The 13,620-nt window shown below is 41.3% G+C and overlaps 1 pseudogene across 1 annotated transcript; it reads left to right on the top strand.

Annotated features, from left to right (window-relative positions):
* The first annotated feature begins 4,516 nt into the window (after window positions 1–4,516).
* On the top strand, window positions 4,517–13,513 carry LOC146694600 (rhomboid-related protein 4-like; annotated as a pseudogene). Its single transcript, XR_014914914.1, has 7 exons — window positions 4,517–4,660; window positions 6,065–6,377; window positions 8,555–8,687; window positions 8,831–8,919; window positions 9,142–9,198; window positions 11,422–11,565; window positions 11,694–13,513. The product of XR_014914914.1 is annotated as a rhomboid-related protein 4-like (transcript).
* Window positions 13,514–13,620: the final 107 nt, after the last annotated feature.

Genomic DNA, 13,620 nt, shown 5'->3' with positions numbered 1-13,620 from the left:
TTTCCAAGTTCCCCACCCAAAACTGCGAGTGGACGTATTGTTTCCAAGCCCAGAAGGCTTATTGAGGAATAAAATGAACATTATGTTTTGAGCACATGCTGTGATTAAAAATAAAAAAAAATAAAAAAAAGTGTTCACTAGAGAGAAATGTGAGTATGCCAAGAGGCATTTTTTTTTCTCCCTTTCTTTTTTCCCTCTGGTCATGGGCCTTGAGTGGTGTTGTGAGTTACTTTGTTGTTTGCCCCTGTTGTTGAAAAAAAAAAAAAAGGGGGATGTCATGATATGAGTGAACAGTTGTTGTTTAAGGTGCAGTTCATGTGGAAGCCACCGGAGGGTGGTGTGGAGATAATAAAAAAGTGATGGCTAAAACCTAAGACGGTGTCATGTCTGCTCCCTGAAGTAATATCGTAACACAAATTTCATTAAAAATTAATAAACTACCATCTTGTCTTTATTTTTAGTTAGCACAAACACTTCAAGCTGTAAGCTAATGATAGTTATATAAGACCAGATGCTGCTGGTGCAATAAGCTGTACGCTGTACGTCCAATGGATGATGATCTGATTAGTCGACTAATCGCAAAAATAATCGGTGACTAGTCGACTATCAAAATAATCGTTTGTGGCAGCCCTACTGCAAATGTACACAAGCATGAGAAGCAAATAAAGAAAACAAATAGAAAACAATAACGATCTCAGATTCACTTTGGTGTTGTCATGGCAACCCACACAAACATTTCAGCTACAGCCTCCATTTAAAATGAATCCAGTTTCAAATTCAAATTTTATTTGTCACGTACACAGTCATACACAGTACGATATGCAGTGAAATGCTTGGACAACTGCTCGTGACCTAAAAAAAAAAGGAAAAGGCTATGAATAAGATAGGAAATAAATATGAAAAATTAAAAAGGGTAAATTTAACTAGGAAGGAATAAAATATAAATTAAGGTTAAAAATGAAATAACTGCACAACACAAATTAGAATGAAGGGTAAATTTAACTGGGAAAGAATAAGATAAAATATATAAATTAAAGTTGAAAATAAAATAACTGTACAACAAAATACACAATACACAATATAGAACTATATAAGAATGTATGAAGAAATATAAATAAATAAATAAATAAATAAATATATACACAATAACAGCAGCTGTACAAGTATTAACTGGAAATGAAGAATATAGTGACCAGTGTTGTGCAATCCACATTATGTCTTGTGCAGTGCAAATATGCTTAAAGTGATTTAAGTGATGAAGTGAAAACAATGTCCAGAATGTCCAGTGTGTGTGTAAGAACTGTATGTGTGGGTCAGTACTGTGTGGTGGTGTGATTGAGAGACCGTATCGCCTGCGGGAAGAAGGTCCTCCTCAGTCTCTCTGTGTTGGTCTTCAGGGAGCGGAATCGCTTTCCTGACCTCAGCAGAGAGAACAGTCCACTCTCTCCACTGGGCACTCGTTGATGACGGGGGTCTGGTAGTTCCTCTCCTGCTTGGTGCTGAAGTCCACTATCAGCTCCTTTGTCTCCTTTGTCTTACTGACGTTTAGAAGGAGGTTGTTCTCTGGCACCAGTTCTCCAGATTCCTAATCTCCTTCAGGTAGGCCGTCTCGTTGTTATCAGAGATCAGGCCCACCACAACGGTGTCGTCAGCAAACTTGACGATGGTGGTGGAGCTGGTAGGGGCCACACAGTCATATGTGTACAAAGAGTACAGCAGGGGGCTCAGAACACACCCCTGGGGGGCTCCAGTGCTGAGAGTGGTGGAAGCTGAGACATGTCCGCCCATCCTTACTGCCTGTGGTCTGCCAGTTAGGAAGTTGGAGATCCACTGACACATAGATGAGCTGAGTCCCAGATGCTCCAGCTTGGTGGTGAGTGTGGAGGGAATTATGGTGTTAAATGCAGAGCTGTAGTCTATGAAGAGCATTTTAACATAATTCCCCCTTCTAGTGTCCAAGTGAGTGAGTGATGTGTGGAGGAGATGAGAGATGGCATCGTCTGTGGAACGATTTGGACGGTAAGCGAACTGTAGTGGGTCCAGTGTGTCTGGTAGTGAAGAAATGATGAAGTCTCTGACCAGGCGTTCAAAGCACTTCATCACTACTGAGGTGAGGGCTACAGGGCGATAGTCATTGAGAGAAGCAGGGTGGGGTTTCTTCGGGACAGGAACAATGATGGACTCTTTGAAACATGTGGGGATCACCGACTGAGATAAAGAGATGTTGAATATCTCAGTGAACACAGGAGCTAGCTGGTATGCGCAGTCTCTGAGGATACGACCTGGGATGCCGTCTGGTCCTGCTGCTTTCCTGGTGTTCACTCTCTTGAAGGCTCTCCTTACTTCATGCTCGGAGATGACGAGCACGTTTCCGGTGCTGGCAGTATCTTCCTATCTGCAGCCGTTAGCGCCGCTAGCACTAGCATTGTTGTAGTAGCATTTAAACTATGTAGCATAGTTTAAAGCTTCCGAGCTGCCGTCACCTTAGAAATAAACAGCAGGGTGAAGTAAAGTGAAACGCCCACTTTTAGATTGATGATGTGCCACAGTGCCACCCTTTCCCGTGAACGCGCAGGAGAAACCTGGGTTAACTTAGCAAGTTAACAACCAGCCTAGTGTGGTCGGTTATCCTGATCAGCGGTGTTAGGGTAAGTGAATCCACATCACAGAAACGTAACCCACTTCGCCCTGGGCTCAGAGCGGTTAGTTATCACATGCTGCAGAGCTTTGTGTTTGTTATCTGTTCTTTACAAACTCATATATTTTAATAGAAATGTAATTATGGAAGGATGGAATAGGATATAAGCATCCACGGCGCAGGATTTACACGGATGCGTTTCAGATCGTCTCTAAAGCCCAGCTCCGTCCTCAGCCAATGAAATCTCGCTGTGCAAACATACCGAGGGTGACGTGTTGCCCGCTGATGGATTTATTGCCCACCGGCAATCAAACTGTTTGTGCTGCTATTTGTTTATTAATTTATTGCGCGGGGTCGTTCTCCTCTGAGGTATCACTTTCGATTTTCGTCCCCCGGCGGGAGCGCGCAGACAGACCCACAGAAGTGTGCGCCCGACCCAAAGCATGCATAAACAAACACATCGCCAGACGGCACTGAGTTGACCTGTAAGTTTGTTCAGATCCTGCTGATTCTTATTAAAAGAGAAATAATGAGGACGAGGAGCAGACACTGCTGAGTCTAAAGACTGCAGATTCATGTTTACATTATGTGAAAAAGTGAAGGTTTGGCTGTAACTGTGTGGGCACCGCTAATCTCGTGATGCACAGGTCTATACAAGCCTAGATGCTAAACATTTTGCTGTTTGTTTGTTGGTTTGTTTGTTTTTTTAGATATTATTAGATAGACCCCGTCTTTGTCATTTAGTTCATGAAATAATGAAGTAAAGTGACTCATCTGTGAAAAAGAAACATTAACATTTCAACATTTAGGGAGCTAAAGGAGTGCAGATAAATGCTCAAGAGAATGTGTATTTGAGCGTCTTTCAGCACACAGTTATTATAATGTTATATCTGATTATCAAACTCTAAACATGTCCATTTGCTCACTTAGGTTTGACAGTCTCACTCTGTTTGTTCTTGCACATCCACCTAAGGGTGCAGGGAGATCTTTGAGGCTGTGCGGCGCATGACCAGTGGAGAGCTCTGCCTGCAGCACTGAGCTCTTTTAGAAGTTAGCTAAAGACTTAAATACTAATGTTATGGCGTGTATCATCCCCCAACTGAACCAACCCCACTCTGCACGTGCGTGGGCGCGTGCTTTTCCCCCAAATCATGACTATGCTCACTCATTGTTTAATGTTTAATTGCAATTAATTTTGTCAAACGCCAAAAGATGTTACTAGCATGTTTTTAATTTTTTTTTAAATTGTCGATCTAAAAATGTCTCAGTGACAATAACAGCAAAAGAGTGGACATCTGTTAGGAGCATCTGTAATGGGATAAATTGTGTTTTTTCATCATTCAGACTGTGATGTGATTACATGAAATGGTCCCTTCAGTATTGCTGCTGTGAGAAAGAAGTTTTGACACATACTAGTTTTTAATAAAAGGTTTGAAACAAAAACTGTAATATTCTCTTTTGGCTGGATGGTTTTTGTTTGTTTGTGTTTATAAGTGTAAATTATATAGTCGGTGGTAATACAATCAATTTTACTTTTCATTGTCCATGTTTGTTTGATAGTCACATCTTCCGACAGAGTAGCGCTGTCGACAAAGTAAAACAATCCCGTGAAACTTTATTTTTCTGCTGTATAGTTTTGTTACTAACCACGCAGTGGTTAGTGCCACACAGTAAGGTTGAATCCACCGGCCTGCCGGTGCTGTCTGTGTAATCTCTGGCCTGTGTGGGTTCTCTCTGGGTACTCGGGCTTCCTCCCACAGTCCAAAGACATGCATGCATAGGTCTGGTTAATTGGTGAGTCTAAATTGGCCTGAACTGTGAATTGTTGTCTGTCTTTATCTGTCATGTCAACAGTTCCTTTAAATCTCAGCTTTCAGCATGCAGAGGGGTTTCCAGGCAGGCCTCCTGCTCCTGCTTGTCCAGCTGTTCCAGGAGGGTCCAGGAAACATCCCAGCCATCACCCTGGCTGTCCTGGGATTCAATGTGTACCTGTACGTGTTTCCTCCTGCTCCACCACTGAAGGTAACTCCCCACTGTAACATTATATTATATTATATAGATTTATGTCTATTTATGTCTGTCTCCACGTTGGGTGAGTGCTGAGTATTTGCATATGTGTGCATTGGAGGGGTGGGGGGGTCGTATCTGTGTGTGCCTGATTGTTTGTGTCTATATGTCAGGTCAGGTATGTATGGAGGACTACCCCCCCCCCCCCCCCCCAGACACCCCATACTCCCGTATCACCTCCCACAGGACACCCTGAGGGACACGGTTGAATGCCTTCTCCAAGTCCACAAAACACATGTAGACTGGTTGGGCAAACTCCCATGCACCCTCAAGTATCCTTGAGAGCATAAAGAGCTGGTCCAGTGTTCCACGACCAGGACGAAAACCGCATTGTTCCTCCTGTATCTGAGGTTTGACTGGCGGACAAACTCTCCTTTCCAGCACCCTGGCATAGACTTACTGAGAATTTGAGGTGTTTATTTACACACATCTCTCTAAAGGTCTCAGCCACAGCCTTTTATTTAGGATGAGGTCTAGACTTTGACTGGTTTATTGCAGCACCTTGATTCTTTTCTTTTGTTGCTTTGTTGTGTTGGGATCATTGTCCCGTTGCATGACCCAAAGCTTTAGACGTCTGACAGATGGTCTCACATATGACCCTAGAATACTTTAGTGTACAGAAAAGTTCATGGTCTCTAGTCAATGACTGTAAGGTGCCTGGGTCCTGTGGCTAAAACACAAGTCCAACTCTCACTTGCTGATGATCAGTTAACCAATGACATTTGATAGCAGCACCTCTCTGCTACTTAAAGTGTACCTGTTGGGACAGAAATTAACCTGTCGTTTTATAATTAGTTCATGAACAAAACGTTGAGTGCAGCGATTGCATCTTAGACTGACTTTCTTCAGAATCAGAAGTTGTTTTTATTAGTAATAAGCAGGAGAACCAGAAAATGGCAGGCATTCGGATGACAGGCAAAAATACATAATTAAGTCATAAAAATTGAAGATTATCTTCCCGGTTGAAGAGAATCATGTCTTTAATGATGAAACAACGAGTCTGAACAAAAAATGGAAAAACCCTGAGGTGAACCTTTAAACAGAGAGACAGGCGAGAATTTTGTTGAATAATTTAGCAACAGAAAGAGGAAACTGGATTTAAAAAAAACAAACAGCCCACATGGCGGTGCTTCTGTGACAGCCAACACCTGCATGGCTGCAAACAGAACTGACAAACTGGTTTTTGTTCATGGTTTTTCTGCTGACGAATATAATAAAAGGTGTGCAGGAGCATTCTTCATACTGAACCATCAGCTGAAGCATCCTGCCTTCAAAGTCGCCTGTCAATGATTTTGGATTCACATTATTGATGTATTAAAAAGAATCAAAAGCATACGACTGTTTTTACTTTGTGTCCAGGCTTGCATGAGCCTTGATCAGGTGTACCGAAATAAAGAGTGGCGACGCCTCTTCCTGTCCCCCCTGCATCACATCGATGATTGGCACCTTTACTTCAACATGGCGTCCTTCCTGTGGAAAGGCATCAGGCTGGAGCGACGTCTGGGTGGACCTTGGTTCCTGTACCTGCTGTCAGTCTTCTTTCTGCTCACTGGATTGGTGTACCTGCTGCTGCAGGCGCTGATGATTAAGCTCATGGAGGGCACGGATTCTTCTGATCCATTATTGGAATATGTGCAGGCTTTCAGCAGAGAGTGTGCTGTCGGTTTCTCAGGTACAAACTCCCAGCAGTAGTAGTGATTCAAAGGAAGAAAATCTAGATGTATGTATAACAAGATAAGATAAAAAAGTACTTTAAGTAACTGTTAAATAAAAAAGCGAAGGAGTGATCCATCAGCACCAAAATTATCAGCATAAATTTTTTTAGACGTGATTAAATATTAACTTTTGAAGTATAATGTAAAATTTTGGTAGTTGAATGTGTTGATCTGTGGAACCAGCATCCCAATACAGGAAGTCTGGATTGGCTCTCTGTTCAAATAGACCAGTCACTGATCCTATGGGTTGTACCCGGTAGGCAGTGCAGAGCTTGGATGCAGATGGGTGAGGGCACTAAATTCTGACTGCCCCTGTCCTCCAGATGTCCACCCTGCCCTGCAGACCCGGGTAACCTTGCAGGCCCACTTTCAGGCCACCAACCACACCTGTTGGGGCAGCTCCCCTCTAGATCAGTGCTCTTGGAATATGACTGGGTTTAGTTTAGTGACCTTGTCCACAATAACATTTAAGTGGATACTGGTGAAACGTGAATAAACTCAAACACTAACAGAAACCAACTAAGACCAAGGATCCTAATGACCTCATACAAGTTAAAGATACAAAAACACAGATGAATAAAAGACAGCTAAAATACTTAAGAACAAAATGAATCAACTAGAAAAAAAACTAGAAACAAAAACAAAACGTAAATCTAAAAACAATAAAATATACAAAGGAGAAAAAAGGCCAAAGCCAAAAGAAAAACATTTTTTTAAAAAACTATAAGAAACTCATAGTACAGAAATAATAATATACTACAATCCACTCAATAAGAATTCTAAACCGTGTCGGGAGTATCGGAGCAGTTGAGACACATTTTTTCTAAACACCGGGTCTCTGCGGCTTTTAAACCCCAAAACATGCTGCGCCAAAATTGGTCCACCCCAAGGATCGGCTCCCCCGACACAAACAGAGTAACACAGTGTACGCTGTTAAGTGCAGGAGGATTGCCAAGATTTATACATCGGGGAAACCAAACAACCTCTGGCAAAGCGGATGGCACAACACAGAAGAGCTACCTCGTCAGGACTCTGCAGTATATTCACACCTACAGGCCAGTGGACACTCTTTCAATGATGAGGATGTAACATCCTGGACAGGGAGGAACGCTGGTTTGAGGGCGGAGTCAAGGAGGCCATTTACGTGAAAAGGGAAAGACCATCTCTGAATCGAGGAGGGGGCCTAAGGGTTCATCTGTCACCATCTTACAATGCTGTGATTGCAGCCATTCCCCAACTCTCTATGAATGGTACTCATGGTTATTGATCAGTGGTTGTTGATCAATGACCATGAGAATTTGCATAATTAAGATTAAGGAACTGACCTCCCTGCTCATTGTTCCTTCAGTGGGCTGGTTTCAGTCATTATGCAAATGTGCTGTTTATAAGATTGAAACCTGCAGTCAGCTGAGACTGAAGACGTCACCTGGATGAGTGACGAAACGTTTCTCCCACAAAACGCTACGTCCAGATGAACACAATCAACTTTTGGAGATTTTCTTTCCTGGATGATTGAGAATGCATCAAGACGTAAAGAACCAGAACTAAACATGTCTGTGAAGGTTCTCAGTCATCCAGGTCATTGTAGTCTGTTAGACCTCTGCCTTACTACAACATACTTCAAATACAACGAAGGCTTCTACAGACAAAAACATGGCTGTGCCATGGGCTCCCCCGTTGTAGCCAACCTTTACATGGAGGAAGTGGAAAGGAAGGCTCTTGGCTCTTTCAAAGGAAGAGTACCCAGCCACTGGTACAGATATGTAGACGACACCTTAATTAATTACTTAATTAACACCATTAATATTTTGTAGTTGAATGTTTAAAATCCTGCAGCCACAATAAATCCAAGTTATAAAATCAAACAAATATATAAAATAAGTAAGTAAAAAATAGTCTATATTAAGCTAAATACACTAATTTAAACATAATAACTATAATACGTTGCCAGAAGGTGAAACTTTCATCTTTTAAAATGAGAAGATTTGCTGTTTTTCTTCCTCTCAGAGAAACTGAATTCTTTTCATTCTTGGACTAAATATATATATTTTCACCTAAATGATTAATCAACTAATCATAACGAGATATTTATAACATTTTCCTTCCTTAATTTTACAACCACATCTGTTTGCAGGGGTCTTGTTTGCTCTGAAGATCGTCAATAACCACTTCAACCCCGGTGGTGTGACGTACGTTATGAATATTCGGGTGTCCAATCAGTTTGCTAGCTGGGTGGAGCTGGTGCTCATCTATCTAATCGCTCCTGGGTGAGAGACTGCTCCAGTCCAAGATGATCACTGAGAAAACAAAATCGATTTTGAAGCGTAGATTTGAAGGCAGCATCTTTTTTTATCTAAAACTGAGCAGATATTTTATCATCATGGTCTTTTTCCCTGCTGCTCTCTTTCAGGACCTCTCTGGTTGGCCACCTGGCAGGTGTCCTGGTGGGTCAGCTCTACACTGTGGGTCCACTGAAGACCATCATGGAGGCATGTGCAGGTCTGAATGCTGCTTTTTCAGTTTGTGTAGCGAATGAATTCTTCATTCTGCAAACAAATAAAACAAAATGATAAAATTGTGTTTTTTACACAGTCATGATCAGCAAACATCACATTAGCAGTTACAGCATGTTGTATTTGTTAACTGTGTGAGCCTGTGTGAAAGAAATCTTTAATACTTATATATGAACCTGAAAATGCTCTTTTCTCTCTCTCCAATCAGATATGATATCTTCAGATGGAGTTACTTCACGCCAGCGTTCATACTACAGCTTTTCAGGTACAACAGCAATGTTATAGAAAACATAAAGGATCCACTGTTTTATAGAATATGAAATAATCCAGTGAGAAAGACTGTTTGTTCAGTTTTCTGGTACAGCTTTTAAAACCTGGGTGCCCACTTTCTGAAAGACGAACCACTTTAGGATCCATGATGAGGTTGCCTCAATTTATCTTCAACACTTTATTATTGGAGATAAATTATCTGAATTTCAGGAGTGGGACCATGCCTCCAAACACACCCCTTCCAGGTCTTAAATATATATGACAAGCTGTTCGCTCTTGTTTTCGTACCCAACCTCCCCCTTTTTCAGTTCTTTCACTTCTTCACTTCTCATTAGTACACAAGGATCTGACGGGCCCTGGAGCCACCGCATGTGCCCATGAAGGCCTTCCACAAACCGCAGCTCAATTCTTGATCAAGCCATTCACCTTTATCTACCTAAAAACGCTGCCAAACCTAAGATTAGTGAATGTGCACCTTGCAGTCTTGGACCCTTTTTGCCTTCACAGCAGTCTGAAGAATTAAGGTCACATATTTATTGATTGATTTCTCCTGTTTTGGCTTCCCTTCATTGGCTTCCTGTTAAATCCAGAATTGAATTCAAAATCCTGCTCCTCACATACAAGGTCTTAAATAATCAGGCCCCATCTTATCTTAATGACCTTGTAGTACCATATCACCCTATTAGAGCACTTCGCTCTCGCTCTGCAGGCCTACTTGTTGTTCCTAGAGTATTTAAAAGTAGAATGGGAGGCAGAGCCTTCAGTTTTCAGGCCCCTCTTCTGTGGAACCAGCTTCCAGTTTGGATTCAGGAGACAGACACTATCTCTGCTTTCAAGATTAGGCTTCAAACTTTCCTTTTTGCTAAAGCATATAAGATAAGATAGAACTTTATTAATCCCTCGGGTGGGTTCCTCTGGGAAATTCGATTTCCAAAAAAGCACAGCACCGACAGAAGTTACAGAGTTACAGAATATTATATATATATATACACACACACACACACACACACACACACACACACACACACACACACATATATAAATACAGAGACAATATAAATAAAATATACAAAGGGGATAAATAGAATAAATAGGAATAAAAAATAAAAATACAAGTGAATTGCACATTTCAAGTATTGAGTCTATTGCACTGTTGACTATTTACAAAAGTATTGCACAAAAGGTATTGCACAGTGAGGTGAAGAGGCACTACAGCTTAGTTGTTCCCTCCTTTGTCCTCCTGTTTCCCCTCCCTCTCCCCTCCAGAGAGGAGTTAAACAGTCTGATGGCGTGTGGGACAAAGGAGTTTTTAAGTCTGTTAGTTCTTGTCTTTGGGAGAAGCAACCTGTCACTGAACAGACTCTTCTGATTGTTTATGGCCGTGTGCAGAGGATGCCCAGCATTGTCCATAATGTCCATCAGTTTCTTTAATGTCCTTTTCTCTGCCACTGTCACCAGAGTGTCCAGCTTCATGCCGACCACAGAGCTAGCCCTCCTGATCAGTTTCTCCAGCCTGGAGAAATATAGTTATATGGATATAGTTAGGGCTGGACCAGGTGACCCTGAATCCTCCCTTAGTTATGCTGCAATAGACGTAGGCTGCCGGGGGATTCCCATGATGCATTGAGTTTTTCCTTTCCAGTCACCTTTCTCACTCACTATGTATTAACAGACCTCTCTGCATTGAATCATATCTGTTATTAACCTCTGTCTCTCTTCCACAGCATGTCTTTATCCTGTCTTCCTTCTCTCACCCCAACCGGTCGCAGCAGATGGCCGCCCCTCCCTGAGCCTGGTTCTGCCGGAGGTTTCTTCCTGTTAAAAGGGAGTTTTTCCTTCCCACTGTTGCCAAAGTGCTGCTCATAGGGGGTCATATGATTGTTGGGTTTTTCTCTGTATCTATGAAGCGCCTTGAGGCGACTTGTGTTGTGATTTGGCGCTATATAAATAAAATTGAATTTAATTGAATAAACATCAGTGATGTGACTCTCATGTTGTAGATCTGGTGACTGTGGAGGCCATTCGAGTAAAACTCGCAGTTATGTTCAGGAGACCAGTTTGAGATGATTTGAGTGGATAGAGTTTATAGACACTCAGTACTTTTATTTTTATTAATTTTCTGTGTTGTAACCTTTTCATTTTTACCCAACGTTGCAAGATTTAAAAATTAAACTCAAGTTAGAAACTTTAATATTTTAGTGCACATGTGTGCCCGCAGGCTACAGCGGGACCAGACGAGAATACTTTGAAGAGCCTCGACCTGCGGAGGATCACACGTCTGATTATTCTGAGAGCTACATCTCAGGACTGACGGAGGAGGAGCAGATAGAGCTGGCCATCAGAAACAGTCTGAAACATCGAGGCAAGAGGCAGAAGTGACAGTCTTCTTTCACTGCTAAAATTAATACTTAATTTTATAAAATAAATTAGATACATTTGAGCCAAATTATATTTAAAAATTAAACATTTAGCTACAACTTAATTTTTCAGGACAAACCAGGCGAAGAGAAACCGAACATCACCCAGGAGACTCTTGAGGATCTCAGGAGGAGGCGGCTGAGGAGGTTTGAGCAGGAAGTTACCAACCAGAGAAGAAGATTGTAATGACGGATTTTTATTTTCCATTTTTGTTTTTTTTTCTCATTTTCACTGGTTTAACTGGGAAGATGCCTCCCATCACTCTCCCTTGTTGCTGCGGGTCACATAAGAGGATTGAATCCAGTCTGATGTCTCATGAAGGTGCGGCCTGCAGCGGTCTTCGAACAAAGACTCCCTCCTAGTTTGGACTTCTTGTATTACTTGGTGACTTTGTTTTCTATTGCATGTCACCTTTGCTTTTACTTCCTGTCTTTATTTTCCTGCTGTCTGGTTTTCTGCCAGCATATCGGTTTTATCTGTGGTTAATTGTTTCCACTTGTGTCTCGTTATTCAGTCTCTTCTGTGTATATTTAGTGTTTTTGCTCCTTGTGTGCCACTGGCTTTTCCCTTTTTGAATTTCACTGTGGGTTTTGCCATTGGTGGTTTTTCATTACTCTGCCAGCTGCTGCAGCTTAGACCTGGATCCTCTCCACCATGTTTAGGCTACTCAGCGTCATTCATGTAGACCTGCACATCTGAACCCAGTGAGCACAGACCTGGTTCACCATCACTTTAATATGTGCCTCAAATTCTGTGTATGTGGAACGCTCCTTTGTTGCCTTCGGTAAGCCATTCCAACATTTAGCTCCTGTATTGACTAAATGTTGTGCACCTACAGACTGCCCCACACTCCCCTCTAGCGGTGGCCCTTGTGCAACTTCACAATCTGACTTTTGATTAATAAATTCCTTTAAAGGATGTGGAGCAAGTCTATGTAGATCCTTATAAATAAAACAGGCATACTTATTTTTTTTTTTAAATTATGAAAACTCAGAAACATGTTTTTCCAGAATTTTTCAGGGATGAAAAAGCAATGAGTTTTTATCAAAAAGTTTAAGTTTTTTTTGTAATTTCAACTATTTATAGCCACATAGTGAAACAATACTCAATATATGATAAAAGTCTTGAACTGTAGACACATCCTCTCTGCATTGATGGTCTGGAACAGTCTGATTTGCTTGAAACTCTGAAGGTTAAATTTTACAAGCCGGATAACTTTTTAGAATCATGTTTAGATGTTAAAGTCGGGTCCAAAGTGAGCACAGCATATTTATACTAATTTACAGCATCAAGCTCCTCCCCTTGAATCCTTGACTCCTCTCCTTGCCTCCTCTGATTTTGTATTAGTCCCTCCCACCAGAGATGAGGAGGAGAGGGGAAACATCCATCCAAAGGTGTCCTTTCTTAAACCGATCTCAGTAAAATTTGACATTTGATACACTTCATCATAGTTTTGTTAACGGGTTTACGATCTCAGGTGTGACACTGCAATGTGTCATATTTAGGAACCCTTTTAATTTAAGGATATCACACATTTTCTTGAATTACACACACAGAAATTGTGGAGGGTAGAAAATGTAATAATCTTAACTGAAACATCATCATAACAGATAAAAAGCACTCCCTGTGTGCAGGGCCTCTTTTATAAAAAAAAAAAGAAGAAGACATTATCAGGAAAGACTCACCTGTGCACCTCTGATTATCACTCCTCCTGCAGCTTCACGATACATGTTAGGATTTGAGACAGCCTTCAGTATGGCTCAGTGAAACACAATGTGTTTAAAGAGGTAAATGCTGAAATTTAAATCACTCTTTTCTTTTGCATTTGCACTTTTATTTATCTTTTTTTACATGAACTTCTGTATTGTGTGTTTTTACATGTACCATATGTGTTATATCGTTAGCTTCATAGCATAATTGCCTAAGTCATTTGACTAAGTCAATGACTTAGGCACTTATGCTATGAAGCTAACGATATAAGAAGCAAAACTCAATAAAT

The sequence above is a fragment of the Copadichromis virginalis genome, linkage group LG14 (assembly GCF_057382275.1).
Source record: "Copadichromis virginalis isolate Kocher_CV1m ecotype Utaka linkage group LG14, C_Virginalis_male_GT1.1, whole genome shotgun sequence".
Lineage (NCBI taxonomy): Eukaryota > Metazoa > Chordata > Actinopteri > Cichliformes > Cichlidae > Copadichromis > Copadichromis virginalis.
The sequence above is the reverse complement of the archived record's forward strand: the minus strand, read 5'-3'. Positions and strand labels throughout refer to the sequence as shown.